Here is a 19,167-nt window from a genome sequence, read left to right as displayed (position 1 = left end):
ATTGTTTATGCCTAAGTCTTACCCTAATATTTAAATGTTGACAGAGCAGAGCAGGGATATTTTTCCACATTTGCTCTTTACAGCTGAAAGAAGTGGCACCTAATGGAATCTTTTTTTCTGTAGCCTCTCTACAGCAATGTTGATTATGTAAGCTGGTGATGTTTTTCTGTCATTTCACTCCCTTCTGAACTCTGATTTTAACAAGGCATTTTCATACACATAACTCCCGCTGGTTAGTTTATCTTTTCCAGATGAAACCAAAGATGTAGTTTTGTGTCCATCTGGCATCAACAACCATGTAAACATCTTTTTCTCTCCCATGATTAATGCAATTTATGTGGTGTGAGTTTGTTGACTTGAAGTTTGATCTAAATCATTTAGAATTACTTTAATGTTAAAATTGAAATAGGTTGTCCTATCCTTTCATTGTAGTTTTATCTTTAGCAGTCAACCCAATTTTTATATCAATTGTCACAGTAAAAAAATATACATTAAAAGATAAAAAATCAGTCAAGATTTAGCAACTAATAAACCTCAATAAAATAGATTATTTTGCAGAATATTTTAGTTGCATGTTTTTTTTAGCCTGTGTTGAAAACTTAAAAATCTTATCTGGCATTACTGATAAGACATATCCTATAAACAGGACAGCTGTTGGTCTTATAGCTGCATCAGTCATGTATGGGTGAGTATATTGCCTGGTTGCTGTGTAGAAACAGCTGAAAGGTGTCTCATGTGCCGGAATCTGTTACTGAGGTGCCAATATAAATAAAGTATCCCAGAGCAGCTCCCATGGATACAGAATTTATCTGTTTTCATATAGCTTTCAATTCCATTACTGCCAACTACCCATCAGCTACAAGGTCATACACTTGTAGAAACAATCTGTTAGGAAAGGAAGACGAGTAGTCTAGATGAATGAGAACAGCTCTTAGTGGAAAAGCAGCCAGGTCAAATGCTATCAGCTGGATTGTCTGTTGTTTTTCCATGAACATTGAACGGTACATGCAGACAATTGGGTTCAGATGTTTTCCACATCTGTAATTTATAGCAGGGGGCACTGATCTTTTACAGCAAAAAAAGCTGAATATAAATAAATTCTGGAAACTAGGAGCTCAGTGCCCAAACATTTACTCACTTACAGTAAATCCGCTTGTTTCATGTTGCATTTGCATACTGTTTCACCTGTGAATCTTGCAGACATTTAGTTACTGACATATGTGCCCCACCACTGGAACACATTTAAACATTTCAGGAATGCAGTCCACATATGAAAATGGTTCTATGTTGAAATTTTACAGATGACTCAAACATTGAAGGTATCAGTGCAGACCTTTATTCCTAACCTTTTTATTAGTTAGTGGATTATGGAGGATTATTGGGGCTGTGATGAAACAAACAATTCATGTCAGTGAGATATTTTACTGTATTGAAAAGGTAGAGGGAAAAATTTATTAAATATTGGTCCTTAGCTATAATATTATAGGATTTCTACCTAGTTTCAAATCTTCATATTGGGGAACCCTACATTTCACAAAATTTTATTTTGCATCAGATTTTCTCAAACGGCATAGTGTAATGAATTTAAGTTAGCAGAAATACAATAAAAAGCATGTGTGAGTTGTTAGCGAGAGCATGGCTTTAACATTTGCTCTCATGTGGTGTAATTTTTTTTTAACATATGAAAAGATCCTGGTGGTGATCCAGTTAGTCTTCAGACATTTAAACAATTTTTTGCAGCCACTGCTTCTGGTATAACTAAGGTCTTAATTATTATTTTTTTTTTTAAGGGGGAGGTTCAGGCTATATGCATTTTACTGTTAAATCTGCTAACACAGCTTTTAGAAACCCTTTTCTGTTTTCTTTGGTAATGCCTGTGCTGCTAAGACTGCATCAACCAGGCCTCTGAGATTTTATATTATACTCCTTTTTTGATATTTAAATAAACCAAGTTGACATTTTCCGGTCTCAATGCGGAGCTTCTGCCAGGACACGATGAAAGCCATGTGCTCACCTCTTCTAGTTTCAAATATTGCTTTGAGTTGAAGAAGCTTGCATTAACTCCATTCTTGTGAGGGAACATGCTACAGTACAATATTGGGCCCATCTTGTCTTGGGTGGTGCTTGCAAAATAGCATGACCCATCGTGTAATATACAGCATAGTAGGTCAAAAATTTAAGTCACTGTTAACAGTTTTTTAGTTGCAGCAGTAACATAAATTGTCTAGACAATTTTCCTAAAATATATTGTTATAATATTTCAATTTTACAAAAAAGAATTGTTGGGCTTTAGTAACTTTAGCTAATTATATATGAGTGACATCAATATAGGCAGTGATATATTTGGTAATATTTGTTGCTTAATGAAGCAGAAGTTTAATCAGGAAATAACAACAAGTTTTATTTCAATAAGACCTTGTTGAGATAAATATATGTATACTTTTTTAGATGCGAAATGGTTTACTCATTGTCAGGGATATAAATGTGCAATAAATTAAAAGGAAAGAGGAGGTTTTAAAACAGTTTATTTTAAATTTTTAAAACCATAAATATATCTAATTGATCTATAGGGAAACCATTGTAATGTAAACAGCCTTGTTTTAGCGGGATATATATTCACTTGCATGTTGTAGCATTTGAGTCTTTGAGCTTCTCCAAATAGGCAGATACTGTCTTTCATTTTTTTTGGTTAGTTGAGAAAATTGGAATACTGCGGTAGATAATGAGATTCATGTCAAACTTAATCAGTGTGTTATCTGGACATAGAGTTTAGGGATATATTATTACAGCCATAAAAATACCAGTTTTAACCCAACAGATTTTGGTGCATATAAATAAGACCAAAAAATTCAAGGCTTTTAACACCATTTAGTTTTGATGACGCGATATTGATTTCATGTAATTTTGGATTAAAATCATGCAGCAGGATATACCACTTTAATTGGAGTTATTAGGATTCAATAAGGCTAATTTTTAAAACAAATATCTTGCTTTTTGTAGCTCCACAGAAGCCCTCTAATTAATAGCTAGTACAAAACCCATATCCACGTGGTGACGTCAGAGGGAACTATTTCAACATTCTATGATGGAGATGGGTTGAAACATTGATGGCTGTTCCAGGACAACTAGTCTGAAACTGTTTTTTATGGTTGAACCATCAGCCAGTTCAAGCTCAGGAGAGGGTAGTGACGCTGAGAAATATGGAGGCATTACACCTTACAGGTCAGAACCATCCAGAGCAGACCTGTAGCTTACAGATTCAGACCTTGAACTGGTGGGTGACGAATAATATTTCAACTTTGAGAGACTCACACAGAGAAAAGCTGAATTAGAAAATATTACATTTATTTATACAGGTAACACACAGTGGAGAGGAAAACTCAATTTTAAAAGGGAGAAACCTCCAGCAGAACCAGGCTCAGTGTGAGCAAACTGCCGAGGCCGACTTGGATTCAAGGAGACAGAAGTAGATGAAGACATAAACAAAATAAGTTATTTGAGGCTTGGGCCCCGGCAGAAGACTGATGCTGTCAATCAGCATTCGCTTGGGTAACCTAGAAAATGGGGAAGGAGATGGGGTGGAGGTGGGTGAAACTTTGCTTGCATGCAGGAGAAAAGCTTTCCCAGGAGCTAAATGAAGGGGATCTTGAAAGATGATTGGATTTGGAAAAGGTGTGGCCCCTGAGTGGATTGACTGGAGCTGAACGAGGGACATCGTAGGTGCTTCAGGTGAAGCTGATAAGAGTCTTCCGAGTTGAATTCACGCTTAAGCTTCATGAATGCAGCAGCACCAGTAGAAAAAAAAAACAACATAGATTTTAGATACCAACATACATTCCTCTTAATCTTCTGTTTAAACCACAAACCAATACCACACCTAATACGAAACGCAGAGCCTCGATATTATCATGAAGTTAGGCTGACTCTGGTTCTACTGAAGCTAATAACAGTTTGGATCATGAGTCAGGGTGGCAGCAATCTACGATTTAAATTTCTCTCACTTCAACATGAACCTGGACTGGATGTGGAGCTGGAAGAGAAAGCACTGGCAGCAACTTTGGCAGGTTCTTAATAATAATCCGTCCATGTCTCACACAAACACTGGTTAATATCCTCTCTCTCCCCCAGAGGGGATGCAATAGGTACGACTGGTGGCAGCAGTACCTGGTAGATTTTCACTGAACAACCAAGGGACTCTTTCAACGAGGGAACAAAGTGAAAAAAAAAAACATTCTTCTCAAAATGTTGACACTGTGAAGGGGCCAACTTCTCCCGATCTCGTCTGACCTGCCTTTTAAAAGCATTTCAGGATCCTGAGGAGCTTAACTGAATTTATGCCATCCTTATAGGGGCTGAAGTAAAAAGCTGCGACCCAACATGAAGGCTAAGCTGTATTTTAATCGATGAAAACTTAAGCAGCTGTTCATAACAAAACACCCAACTCTCAGTCGGTCTCCTGCATAAAAAGAATTGAAGTTGAAATTATTACATTGATCATCGGTATAAAAAATATTTTGGTCTACAAAAAATTCTAGAAAATGTCAATATTGTGTCATCAACACTTTAAATGTTTATAATTGGTTAGACTGCCCATAATTTATATTTTTATTCTGTAACCTAGAGGGTCAGCACTAGCCTGGGTGCCTTTCTGAACTTAGTCCCGCCCACAACGTTTGAGGTCGGGAAGTTCGGTCTGGCATTGCTCCATAGTAGCGCGAGTATGATCGCCCACTCTCTGGCGATCCAATCAAATTGTCAGGGCGGGCTTTATACGATGATGGACAGATGATCAACAGTAACGTAATCAACCACATGACCAATGCGCGCTTGGGTGACAACAACAATGGCTGCCGCTGGAGAGTTCAGGTGAGTAGATTCTGCTATTAGGTCTGTTCTAGAAGATATCGACAGCAAATTAATTTTAAAAGAGGAACAGAGAAACGCGATTAAGGCTCATCTTCTTATTCTAGGCGTGAAACTGCACGCTTTGATTTTTGTTGACAACAACTATGTCTCGCTTAACTTACGTCACGCACTCCGTTGCTCTTATTGGTTGTAGATCTATCCAATTGAGTGCAGAGGCATTTTTTTTCCTGGTTCGTTCGAAACACGCCCCATAATCACAGCTCTATGGAGCAGTATCAGACTCATATTCTGACTAGAATTGAGTAGGACTACTTCAGGCTAGGTCAGCACACCCACAGCCATCATTTCTGACATATCTGTTAAAAAAAAAAAAAGCAGAAAGCAGTATGACATATGAAAAAAACCAAGAGGAAAACTGTCTTGGGAAAAAGTATTACTATTCATTATTATCAGAAGTATTGGAAGTGTTTTATTGCTGATTACTAGCTATTAGTACAAATAGTGAATTACTGTTTCTGAATTGTATTAATGTTCTGGTTTTGCCAAACACTAACCCTTGTTTTCAAAAAAATTTCCAAAACCTTTGAAGTTAATTATCTGTATTTAGCATCCATTTTACTGAGCAAGTACCGTACAAATATTTGCTTTGCAAACTGGGGTCTGGGTTAGTACTTCAATTTATAAACTGATATTTTATCTGGAGTTAGTCAACACATAAATACTGAGTCATTTCTCTGTTTTTGTGTGCTTGTTATTTAAAATGTAAGCTTATGGGTCATATCAAAATTTTTCAAGGCATTGTGTTATGAGTCTGGATGTGGTCAAGTGTTCATTTAGTAACATATACTCTTCCTTTTGTGCTCTCACCAATATAACCTGTTTATGAAAAGGGTGGATCATCCAGCAGTATTCTAAAGCACAAGTACAGTCTGTGTTTTGCAACATTAGTGTAATTTTAGTGTGGACATTATCCTGTAAAATTACCTTTATCTTGACAGAAGTGTTTTAAACCCTTGTCTTTTTTAGCTTTGTGCCAGACTCTGTCTCTGCTTGCCATTTTTGTTTCAGAAGGTTTCACGAGCTAATGGGTGAAACAGTTTTTGGATCTGCTTTGATATTAGTTTTGACAGACTGATGGCTGATATGTAACTTATATATGTGTGTTTTGCCATGCCTCATTAAAACAATAGCATAAGTTGGTATGCAGAAGAAAATATATTTGATAGTTGTTTTGAAAATATGACAATCATCAAATCGGTTACCATTTAGTCAGGTGTGGTTCTCAAGTCTTGTTTTTGTATGAGTCTGTTTCACTTTAAAAAATCTTTTTATGTTTTACTTTAACAAATGTTGACATTTGCTATGAAGTGTTAGCTGATAAAATCTTAAGCGGCGCTTATTGTTAGTGGAGTAGTTATTTTTCCAGCTGTTTTTTGTTTTATTTATTTTAAAGGTTAAGTTGATGCATATGTACTTTTACTTTTCTAATGCAGGATGCAGCAGACGAGAAAAGGGAGCTAAGATATGAATAATTATATTTAAATGCAAAAATCAAACTTGGGTGGATAGTGTACATTCATGTTTTTCTAACGTGTGCAAGTCATTTTGTTTTAAGGGGCTCATTTGATTTGCTAGACTGTGATGGGTTTCTATGTCAAAAATCAGAGAACACCAGATTAAGATTAATTACGCAATATTGATATTACTTACTATGGTTGAGAAATACATTAGTCAATATTATATGTACTTAAAATATATATTTCCTGCCCCTTTGACGGTTAAAAAAACAACCTGATTTTTCTGCTTTAACAAACACCAGAGGCTACAGACACATTCTGTGCCTTATTTATAAACTTATTAAATGATTTTAAGGAGATTTTTACCAAAGCTGCACCTCATGCCAAGAATCAATTCATTGAAATTTGATAATGATCCAGATCATTTGCAAGTTTCAGCCAACCCCTTTACATTCCAGAAAAAAACATACACTAGCAGTAACAAGATGAAAATACATATTGGTTATTATTATTAGCTCATCAGGTTTGCTTTCAGGAACATTATTTTAAAAACTAACATTAAAGCTGATACTGTGTATCATGGATCCCTAGCTAATACACATATCTTCCATTATTAACTCAAAGCATATAAATATTCTATTGATTTTTGTATAAACAAAATTTATAAATAAAAGAAGACTGTTGCATCACGGCAAAGGTAATCTATGTCTTCTTTATGCAGCTGTGGGGATTTTACACCTAGGATACTGATACACAGAATGTTTATGATATTTTTTTGGTCTATGTTTAATGGGTTTAATGTCTTCTATATTAGTAGAATCAATATCTAAACATCCTGTTGTGAAACATTCCCTCCACCACTGCTTCACAGATGGCCTTTTAAAAAAAAAAAAAAGTATCTTACACAAGTCTCTGCTGGTATTGATAAAGTGAAGTCAAAGATGAAAAGTAATTTCTGGAATGTGAAGTTTTAGCAGTTTTTGAAGAATCTGAGGAATGTGTTTTGGTTTTGTTTCCTAATTCACTGTCGAAAGATAATTGTAGGCTTGAGAAAAAAAAAATTGGGCTTCTAGAGAATCAGCTTAAGAGAGATTGTGAAGATACCAATCATTATTATAAACTATCTAAAAAGTTGCAGGTAGTTATGTGATCAAGCATTACAAAATAAGAAGAAAAAAATCCCATTCCAATAAACTGTAATGTTTAAATATCTTTATTTTATCTTTTTTTTTTCATATTAGGTTTGACTTTTCCATGTGAGAACAATGTATGAGAAGTTTCCTTTATATTAAATGTCTTATTTTACAGTCTTATTTTGTTAAATTCTACAGTTTTATGGTGAATGCTATAAAGATGGTTTAAGTAAATATTACTATTCCACATCGATACACTGCAAAAACACTCAGCGATTCAATTAAATCAATGCCAACTTAAAAACACTGATCCACATCATCATCTTTAAGAGACTTCTTAATTTTAAAATTCACAATGCATAACACAGTAGTTAACAATTGAGCTATAATTATTTTTTGCTTATAATATTTTATTTATTTAAACGCCTGATACATGCGAGAGCCTAGAAATGTGTTTTGCTTAAAGCCTTAACGCTTTACATTTGTTATCCAACAGGAATGTCTATAGCTTCGTTCATCCTTTCTGGTTGCTCTGACCTCATTTTCAAACACTTAAAAAAAAAGTCTTCACTGTGTAAAAAGTTTGTTAGTGTGACCTATTAGTGATAAAGTATGGTTTGTTTAAATATGGGGAAAAATATCTATTTTAGTTACTTACTAACTAATCATTAACCAACAAGAATAAGAGTTGAGTGAACTGGCACCAGTTTCAATACAAATTTAAAAAGCAAATATAATGGATATTGTTATTGTATTATTAATAACCTTTTTTTTTTTATATTATTATTAAAATTTCATAACTTAATATCTCCAATATCTCAATTTTGTACAAATGTTTAAGTAATATGCGTCCCACACATAGCCGTATGAATTTTTAATGTGATATTGAATTTTAAATCTTTTTTTTTTTTTTTTTGCACTGTTTGTTTTAACCAATAAAGTATCATTGTTTCCATGTCTTTTATGATGGATTCAGGCTGTTCATGTGTAAAATGGTCTGAATACAGACAGCATCTGATTTCTTTGTGCTTTTCTAATCATTCAGCAGCCCAGAGTTTAACATCTTTACACTGTAAAAAGGATATAGAAATAAGTAAAAATTTCCTAAATGAAGTGTATTTACCCTTATTTTGAGTAGGTAAATGAGATGATCTGTCAATGGAATTAGTATTTTTACTCTTAAAATAAGACAACTTATTAATGTGCACTTGAAATAAGACAATGTAATTGTTTTTTTCTTATTTTAAATGTAAAGTTGTTCAAGAAAAAAATGCAAGTATTCTAAGAAAAAAATGCTTATTTAGAATGCAATTATTTGAAGTGTAACGATCCTCTGTTTACTCTGTGGTATCAATAATCCCTCCGCCTTAAGCAACTCTTGAGTTAATGTAAGTGAATAGTCTTCATGCTTTCAGCATGAAAATAGCTTAGGAACAAATACCTCAGCTTTTTTTTTAACTAGTGCACTGAAAAGTCCACTATATGAAAATGCACAGTTTTTACTAATTTCATTGATTTTGGAAAGCTTTCACTCAATTGGAACCAGCAGAGAATGAACTGTTTCTTTACAGTTGGGTTTCTGTTTGATAAATTCATGACTGTATTTGTACAAGGAGGCACAATCTCAATTTAAGGCAAAATGTCTGAATGAATTCTTTGCTTAAAAACCTAACTTACTTTGTGCCAACTCTGAAACCTCAAAATCCCTGATGGTTTGCCGCAGGTGAACATACACTGGTCATGCGAATGCCTCAGATGCCTTTTTTTCTTTTATTATGTCAGAATAAATTATACTATATAGCATGTCAAACCTAAATCTCTAATGCCTAACATGTGTGCCATTTGGAGTTGCTGAAACATTTTAAACTTGTGCGTCGACTAACCCTCAGTAGTGTCCAAATCAAACTATGTAATGGCGAAAACGTTGATGTCAAAATTGCCTTGTGATTTTAATCATTTGGGTTTCTGTCTCCATTGTTTGCTAACTGTTGTGTGTGGATTGAAGTCATAACCGTATAAATAAATTCTGTTTACATTCCTTTACTGTCAAAACAGCGGAATCTCCCAGAACCTTCGTCTTTCTGCAGAATAATGAATCCCAGGCGCTGCTGCTCCAAGCGCTTTTCCCTCTAATGCCCGTCGCCCTTTGCTTCCTGCACCTGTGATGAGATTCATTTCAAAAGTTTCGTAGATATCATTTCAAGGGTGTGGGTTTGATTACTTCTAAATGTCATAACTGTTTTCTCAAAAAGCCGTTGAATGAAAATAACTATTGTTAATAGCTGCATATTTTTGAAAATGGATCTGATGACAGACCTGATTGCAACATGCAAATCTGGGCTGAAGAGTTGGAATCTTTTCCTGGAACGAATGAGAGTGTACTGAACTCAGGTGACCTTTAAAAAGAAAACAGAAGCAAAAGGTTTTTATATAAAGCACTGCTACATAATAGATATACACTCTTTAGCTCTGGCACAGACAAAATGAAAAGTTTATGGTTCTCTAAGTAAAATGACATTTTCATGGAGTTATTTTATTTTTTGTTAACATAAATCAAAATTATTTTTGCAAAAAAAACATTTTGTTTTTCTCAGTTTTATTTACATTTACAAAAAACAACAATTTGTTTGCACAAAATCTTGCCACATGGAAGATTTCTTTTAAGACATTAATATATTTATTAAATCATCTTACAAAGTTTAATTATAGTTTTACATTTTTTACAGTTTTATCCAAACAGTGATAAGTGTCATGTTTCTATTCTGTATGACTGGGGACTTTAGCGGAAGCTGAAGCTTGCATCCTTCTGGTTTTCAGATATGCAATAGTTCTTTTACATTTGCTGCCATGTACTTTGAGTAAAGAAGAAAAAGTATGGGAATTTCATCCATCCTTATTTCTCACACAGCTAGAGGATTTCCCAAAAAACATAATCTTTTCTATGAAACATTTGTATTGACAAGACTTATTGGGCAAGTTGAGGCTAGGCTTATATTTGCTTATTGTCAGTTTTGTGTGTCTGAAATGCTAATTATTTCATGTGCTAAGTGCTGCCATAAGGTTGATATATACTTCGAAACTAGGTCGTCTGCGTAGATGTCACAGTGAACTCAAAGACGTCCCCGCCCCCTCCGCAGACACTCCGCTGCACCTCACCCAAGTTGTAGGTGACCGCAGACAGTGCCGCAGACAGGAGGCCGGCTTGTTTTGTTTTTATGACCGAAATTGTGGAAAACAACTCGAGAAGTTTGACCAGCTAGGAGAGCGAGGTGTGCGATAACGCTGGGACCCTTTTTCCACCTGGATCCCCACTATTTTTTGCCCTCATGTCCCTCTGTTGTCGAACAAACTCGCCCCCACGTCCTCACCGCCTCGGCCGTATCTAGACCCTCAGCGTATAGCACAGACCACGCTCAAAATCAAAAATGTCTGCGTCAAGCTCACTGCGATACACTGCTGCGGGGAGTATAACCAGCCCTTTTGTTGGTTGGCTGCTCAGTGGTGCAGTGGGTAGCACTGCTGCCTTGCAGCAAGAAGGTTGCGGGTTTGATTCCCGGCCCGGGGTCTGTCTGAGTTTGCATGTTCTCCCTGAGCATGTGTGGATTATTTCCGGGTACTCCGGCTTCCTCCCACAGTCCAATAACATGACTGTTAGTTAATTGGCTTCTCTAAATTCTCCTTAGGTGTGAGTGTGTGTGTGAATGGTTCTTTGTCTGTGTGTTGCCTTGCGATGGACTGGCAAACTGTCCAGGTTGGACCCCGCCTCTCGCCCATAGACAGCTGGAGATAGGCACCAGCACCCCTCACAACCCCACTTGGGTTGAAGCATGTCAGAAAATTGATGGAATACTTTTGTTAGGAATGTCTGAGATGGTGAACGGTGTCTGCACACAGCCAGCATTAAGCATTTAGAACCACACTTAAATGTTTATCAGGTTTAATTCGAGTGATGTAGCTGTCAAGGTTTTATATTGCTATCTTGTTTCATCATCCAATACCATGTCCATAATAGAGGATGTTCTTCAAAAATATGCAATTATTTTGATATACCTGAATATCACGCAGAGTAAATATGTATTATATGCATCAAAAGGAGATCTGGATGCAAGCAGCTGAAATGGGGGGCTGGATTCACCCTTAAAACTAAATGAGGAGTTTCATCATGGCATAGAGTATCCAGCAACTGCTCCTCCAGATCGAAATTATTTCATTGAGCTTATTCAGAATCCTGAGACAACTGCCTACTAGGAATATTCTTTTTGAGGTTTTTCCCAACATTTTCTGGCAGAAGGTACGCCTCCTGCCAGAAAACATTCAGTTAAATTTTTTGATGATGGTCCACATCATAATTATCATTAAGGAGTTTTTTAAAGTTTCTTCAACATTATTTGGCAGAACAAACAGTTATCCCATAAACCAGAGGCTAGCAGCAGGGACTACTGACAGTTTGAGCTTCGGGCCTAAATAAGTTTTATACTGAAGAAAATGAATAAAAATTTTTTTAAAAACACAAGAAAGAAACGCCATGCCTAGTTTGAAGTCTGCTGATCAAAGACGAAACCTGAGAGCAGAGTGAATGAAGAAGGTTAGAGCAGAACAAACACCAGAGGCTGCAGACACATTCTGTGCCTTATTTCTAAACGTATTAAATGATTTTTAAGGAGATTTTTACCAAAGGTGCACCTCATGCCAAGTAGCAATTCATTAAAATTTGATAATGATCCAGATCATTTGCAAATTTCAGCTATACGTCTATGTCACAGTATATGGCAAAATTTGTTGCTTGGCAGAGATCAGTGCTCTCCAAGTGCTTTCTAGTTTCTTTTAGTGGTCAGTTCTTTAAATTCCTACATTTCTTTGTTTTTCTATCTTCCAGCAGATAATTAATTGAGTTGTTGGGCTACTAACTCTAATTAAATTCATTTAAATCATATAGTGCCAATCCACAACACATCTGAATTTGTTTAAAAAATATCTAAGAGAATCCAAGCTGATTGCATAGTTATTGTCTTTGCAGAATTTGCCCCTTCAGGATGAGCATGTAGTGACAGCAAACATTTTCTAGCATTACACTGTTGACTTTGCAGCAATCCGTCACACCTAGCATGCATTCTGTAACCGTGGAGGTAAAACCAGGGTCAGTTTGAGCAGCCCAACTCTGACATCTAAAAATGTAATCGTTGACAGCAGCATCCCAGCTGATACCTCCCTCCAGAATGGTGCCACAGCAGAGCACCAGGTAGCTTCTAGAAGGAGCAAAGTTTAGAAAACATAAATTTAGAAGTTGAACTAACACCTGCAAAGATTCAGCACAAGAATAGAATTAGAAATAAGTAGAGTGATGAAAAGTGGCCCCTATGTTTTCCAGCAGCCTAAGCCTATAGCAGCATAACTATTAAGAGAGTTTGTGATAACCTGAACCACTCTAACTATAAGCCTTAGCAAAATGGAAAGTTTTAACCCTAGTCTTAAAAGAAGACAGGGTGTCTGCGTCACAGAATATAACTGGTAGTTGGTTCTACTGGAGAGAAGCCTGATAACTAAAATATTTACTTTTAGAAATTCTAGGAACCACTAGTAAACCTGCAATTTGTGTATGCCGGAGCTTGATTATTTAGGACATTTTGCATAAGTAGATGAATTTAAATTCTACTCTGCATTTTACAGAGACCCAATGAAGCAAAGCTAAACTAGGAGAAATATCATTTTTAATTTCATTTTAATTTTGCAGCATTTTGGATCAGCTGAAGAAATGGGTTATTTAATTTATTTTCTTTTTATATTTTTGTTTTGCTGAATTAGATCTCTTATGTTATTTTGTACGCTTTTTTACATGCCATGGGGGTTGTAGGAAAGGACTAGAAAGCTCTTTGAGAGAGCTGAGTTTATATTTAACTTAGCTTCCATGGGTTCTTCCACAGACAGTTTACACAATAAGTTTATATGATATTTTACTTTGAATACATTGATAATTTTCTTACCAATGATCCTTAATAGATTGATCTTTCTGCATATCTTCTTCCAAAACTCATGTTGCACTGTTAATTTCATGTACACAAGCCTTTGGTTTAATCTCCAGCTTTTACTTCATGGTTTGCCATTGTTTTCATAATTTTTATGGTAGGTTTTTTTATTTTACTTTGTTTGTTTATATGATTTACCTGACTTTTTAGAGTTTTTGTTCTAATGTTAATCAGTGCTAGATGGAATCATAATTATTCAAAATATAAAGAGGTATATTATGCAACAGAGAGAGATTTTATATAGAGTGCAATTCTACCTGCATTTATTTTTCACTTTTTCTCCTGAGTTCTTAGAAATAATACGTGTGCAGTACAAAACACGGCAATCCAGATTTCATGACATTGAGCATTATCCCGTTATAGCCTGAATTTAGCATAACGGAGTATGAAGCAGCAACTTACACCCAAAAATAACTTGCTTGCACAAAAGCAGTTCTTACTTACATGAATGCTGCCTAGGTCAAGCCTCGCTGCAGGGATCTTCACGTGGAGCATTTGGTCTCTTTGCTTGGAGTGCTGCTAGTATTAATGCCTCAAGCAGTACATGAAGTAATGTAGCATATGGTTAAATGCAGTGTAAATGCAATAACCTTTACCTTAGTAAGTGCCATAAAAATCGATTTCACCTCACTCCAAAACTTTTCCACTATCCATCAGGTCTCAGGGTCACAACTGAAAAAAACAATTTTTATGGTAACACAATGTTGGTGAAAAGCCTATTCTAGACTTAACTATTAACTTTCATACATCTTAACTGATGTGGCTTATTGACAATGTTGCTTTGAAACAGTACATTAAAAGGAGAGATGGCTGCCAAATCCGTGTATCATTCGTTCTTTCTATTTTCAATTGCCAATCAAAAAACAAAAAAAAAAAAAATTGACTGGTTATTTTGTTTTTTGTTTTTTATCGTTAAACCAAAAACGAAAAAAGGATTGGTTTTTCATATTTCAATTCTAAGCTCAGATCAAGAATACGAAATGGAAAAACGGACAGCAACGCAGAATTTGATTTTAATATTTAATCGGTACAGTTTACATGACCCGGAAGTTTGGTGGAGCGTTAGCTAAAAAAACAATTGGCTTACTCCCACCACGTTCGATCAAACTGCACCAGATAAGGCAGTCGGACCTATCAGCCATGGACAGTTACGTTTTATTTCGAGGATCCAAGCTTGTGACTCTTGAGGAGGACATGACAACGGAGAAAATTTGCAGGATTTTCCAGGTATAACTTTTTTCTTGAAACTTTTCTGTGCACTGTACTTTTAACTAGCAACAACAAACAGCTTCTCGATCAACATAGTGTGTGGTTCTAGCGTCGCCATGGTAGCTACTTCATTACCCCAACTGCTGCGCAAAGAGCTATTTCCGGGTCACGTAAACTGTACTGATTAAATATTAAAAACAAATTCTGCGTTGCTGTCCGTTTTTCCATTTCGTATTCTTGATCTGAGCTTAGAATTGATATATGAAAAACAAATCCTTTTTTCGTTTTTGGTTTAACCATAAAAAACAAATAACAAAATAACCAGTCAATTTTTTATTTTTTGTTTTTTGATTGGCAATTGAAAATAGAAAGAACGAATGATACACGGATTCTGCCACTCTTAGAATCCATGCCATTCCGTTTTTGTATGCAGAATTTGTAAATATATTTTGCCTTGCCTTTGATGTCTTAATAAATGGCATTCAAGCTGCATGATGGTCAAAACTACAAAGTGTTGTGATTTAGAACTCCCTTACTTTCTTTTTTTGTGGCTTTTTTGACATATTTATATGGCTCATAGTATCAATTTATGTCAGAAAAATGTAATTTGTAAATATTGAAACAATACAATATGTGGAAATTCATCTTCATTCTAAACAAGTGTTTGGTATTAGCAGCAACTGCAGTCATTCTTAAATATCACTGCGGAGGGGGTTCTACATTAAGTTTTTTTTAATGATTTTAATTTAGCTTTAATGGAGGGTTTCTGACCAAGGATGCCTTCCTCAAGATCATAGCGAAGAATCTCAATAGTATTAAATTAAAAGGTTCGGTTAGGTCACTAAAGCTCCTTATTTAGGGAGTGTTATTTGAACCATTCAGAGGTGGTCTCCATGGTGTGTTTTGGGTCAGTGTCCTGCTTCCTAACTGTAGGGAGATTGACTTTAAGGTAAAAAAAAACTGATGGCTAGACATTCTCCTTCTGAGCTGAACTCACAGTTCCATCTTTTGCAACAAGGGTTGTTATAGTGGGGGGATCTCGAGAGATTAAGTAAAAGGATGCAAGATGATTTTTTTTTCAGATTAATCTTGATAAATAAATTATATATATATATCTATATATATATATATATATATATATATATATATATATATATATATATATATATAACATATTATTTATATGTTATAAATATATATTTAGATTTTTTCTTATCAGTTTAGTATATGTTATTAGGTCTGAAACAACTAATCAGATGAATCGATTATTGATATAATTGTCAACTACTGTAAGTTAGTAATCGATTGATGGTTAACTGGAATATAGAGCCTGCAAAACATAGTTTAACAAAACATTTTGTTAAAAAAATCTTCTTGAAGGAACCTTTTGATAGCCAATTATTAATCGATTAATCGAACAAATAATTGACAGATTAATCTGTTTGCAAAAAAAAATGTTAGTTGCAACTAGGGTTGTCAAGATACTAAACTTTTCAACTAGATACCGATACTAAGGAAAATATTCGATAGTCGATATCATTTTCAATACCACAAAGATAAAAACAAAGACTCCAAAATTCGACAAAAGTATTTTCATTAATAAATTAAATACAATAAATAAATACAATAAACAATAAGAACAATATTTTGAGGTTGTATGCTGTGCACAATATTAAGCAAGCTTGATAAAAAAACGTATAAAATTAAAGTTAAGTGTTCCTTCCTTGGCTATGCTTTGCACACTTAACAATGACGCTAGCCAAACCGGTTAAAAAACAAAAATAATTCTCAGCAGCTGCACCTCTTACAAAAAAAAGTCTGAAACTGAAAAGTGCGTAGAATTATTCAATCACACAGTGTTCTGAAAGTGCATTGTCCTCTATTCTGCACTTTAGATGAATGACTGCTTAGGTGCCACTGGTGGTGGCACTGTATCGATACTTTTGAAAACGAGTATCGTATCCGGATACAACATTTCAGTATCGATACTTTTTTGAGTATCGATACTTTTGACAACCCTAGTTGCAACCCAAAATGTTATATACTTTACTGAAAAACGAAAGTAGTAAAAAACAAAAGAAAACTGTTTTTTACAGTACAATTGTGTATAACTCAAACCTTTATGTTTTTTTTACTAAACTCAGAGTAGTGAAGCCTTGAGTTTTCCATTTTAAAGGAAGAAGCATAACAAATTTGTAATAATTACAAGTATTGTATGTAAAATCTTTGGTCATCGGAGTGCACAACCAGTGCCAGATACGTTGGACAGGCTGTCAGAATTCTGCATATTCATCTCTTCCAGAGTTTTATTTTCTATACATCTCTGATGAAGACATTTAGTTTGATATTAGTATTTGTTTATTTTTCCTCTAGAACTGGATCCAACTCAACATTTCATGTCACCAAAGGACAGAACATGTTTCCGTGTATCTACCTTAACACTAGATATGACCTGTGTTTCCTGTTATATGAAGGCTTGTAATTAATGTATACTTAAATTGACTAAGGAATCTGTTGAGCATTGTTGTATAGTTAGTCTTTATCACATTTGTTTCTGTAAAAGTACTGCAGTTGAATTTGCTTTAATCTAAAATTAAGCTGTTCACAAGGAAATTACAGTCTTATCTTTCATCTGATTGAAAACAAACAAAACAACCTGTGTGCATCACCATGAGCATCATGCACACTTTGAAGCCCCTCTAACTCTAAACAATAATCAGAGGCTCTTTGCAGCATCTACAAAGAAATCAACATTGCTTCACTCACATTATTTCCTCATCTGTTACGTTAATGTGCAATTGAAGACAATGTAATTAACAAAATATCTATGGTCTCAAGTGTCCTGCTTCAGTGGGATCCCATTTCTACCATATGGAATTTTTACAGTGGTGGACGGAGTACTCAACTATACTTTTGATACTCAGTCAAATCTAAATCATCTTCAAGTAAAAGTTGCTCGGTCAGAAATCTAGTCAAGGGAAAGTACTAAAATTATTAAAATATTAAAAGTATTAAAATTACATGAATTCAAAAGTTCTTAAGTATTCAAAAGTACAAATAAAATGTTCTAACATCAGTACATTTCTATATGATTTTCAGAGTAATTTTATGTAACCTTGTAACTTTTAGGAACCACTTGATGGGTTGACGCATACAAGCACTTCGCTTCAAACCTGTAAAGAAATTCAGCATAAAGATGCCACGAAATTAAGGACAGCTTTTTGGATTATTATTTTTATTTAAAAACAACCCATAAAGAAAAAACAAGTGTGAATCTCCTCACACTTTCACTATGGAATAGAGGTTTAAGGTTTAATCTATTACTTTTTTTTTCATTTTCAAGTAGGTTCATTGTCATGGCGGTGTCACAAGTACAGTGAAATGAAATTCACTCGCTGCATTTAAACCATGGCTTTGGGGAGCAGCCCAGGGCAGTGTGGGTTTAAGGGTCTTGCTCAGAGACCCAAAGTGGCAGTCTGTGGTAGTGGGTTTCAAACTCACAACCTCAGGATTCCAAGCCCTATGACCTAGCCACTAGGCCGCCACTCCCTTTATTACCACAAAGAAACTAAAACTGCTTTGAGAACTGATCCTATTGAACAACTTTAGCCACATGGCAACAGCTCACACCTTAATGAAGTTTGTAAACTACAAATAATAAATCTGCCATTAGTTTTTCACATTTCTAGAATGTCATGCAAATCTCTAAAACAGTGTTGTCCTATTTCAGTCCTCAAGGGCTGCTATCTTGAATTTTTTTTTTTGTTCTTCTCCTTGGAGGTACTTACTACCTCCTCAGCATTGCAAGGTTCTGCATATGCCAGCTAATTAGCGATCATTTGACCACGGTGTGTTGAAAAAGATAAACAAAACATCCAGGATACCTGTTCTTAAGGATGAACTTCAAAATTGTTAGAAGCATAGTGTGGCCATTTGCATTTCAAAAAAGAAAAACAGCAACGGTTGATTACAAAGCTAAACTCAGTCAAAAGGAACGAGTAATGACTAGCTTCCTAGAAATGACGTAGAGTCGAAAGTACAATATTTCATTCAAGTAAAGGTGCTAAATAAATGTGCAGTAATCAATTAAATGTACTCTATTACTGGTCCCCACTGAGTATTTTAGCAACACCCGGAAGTTACAGGTCTTGCACCTCCGAAGGTCACTGGCAGTACTGCACTGTTGCCTCAGTGTTTTGGAATATGATAGCAGATTTCTTTGGATCAACAGATTAAGAATTCATGGAATAAGTTATAAAGGCAAGGCCACATTTCTCATTAAGTTTTATTCTTCATAAGAGAACCAAAAATATGACTGATCAAGTGAGGGTCGTATCTGTATTTTCGCTAAACAATAAGTTTTACCTTATCTTGCTGTTCTTTTTAAAGGGAGATCAGACAGCCGTAAAAGAGTGTTAT

General features: G+C 35.1%; 1 protein-coding gene across 1 annotated transcript in view; it reads left to right on the top strand.

Moving 5' to 3' along the window:
• Nucleotides 1-19,167, top strand: part of LOC119789100 (protein bicaudal C homolog 1-like) — an 87,363-nt gene that overhangs the window by 16,655 nt on the left and 51,541 nt on the right. The gene's annotated exons all lie outside the window — the stretch shown is intronic.

This window comes from Cyprinodon tularosa, unplaced genomic scaffold, assembly GCF_016077235.1.
Source record: "Cyprinodon tularosa strain WSP-4 unplaced genomic scaffold, ASM1607723v1 ctg331, whole genome shotgun sequence".
Taxonomy (NCBI): domain Eukaryota; kingdom Metazoa; phylum Chordata; class Actinopteri; order Cyprinodontiformes; family Cyprinodontidae; genus Cyprinodon; species Cyprinodon tularosa.
The sequence above is the reverse complement of the archived record's forward strand: the minus strand, read 5'-3'. Positions and strand labels throughout refer to the sequence as shown.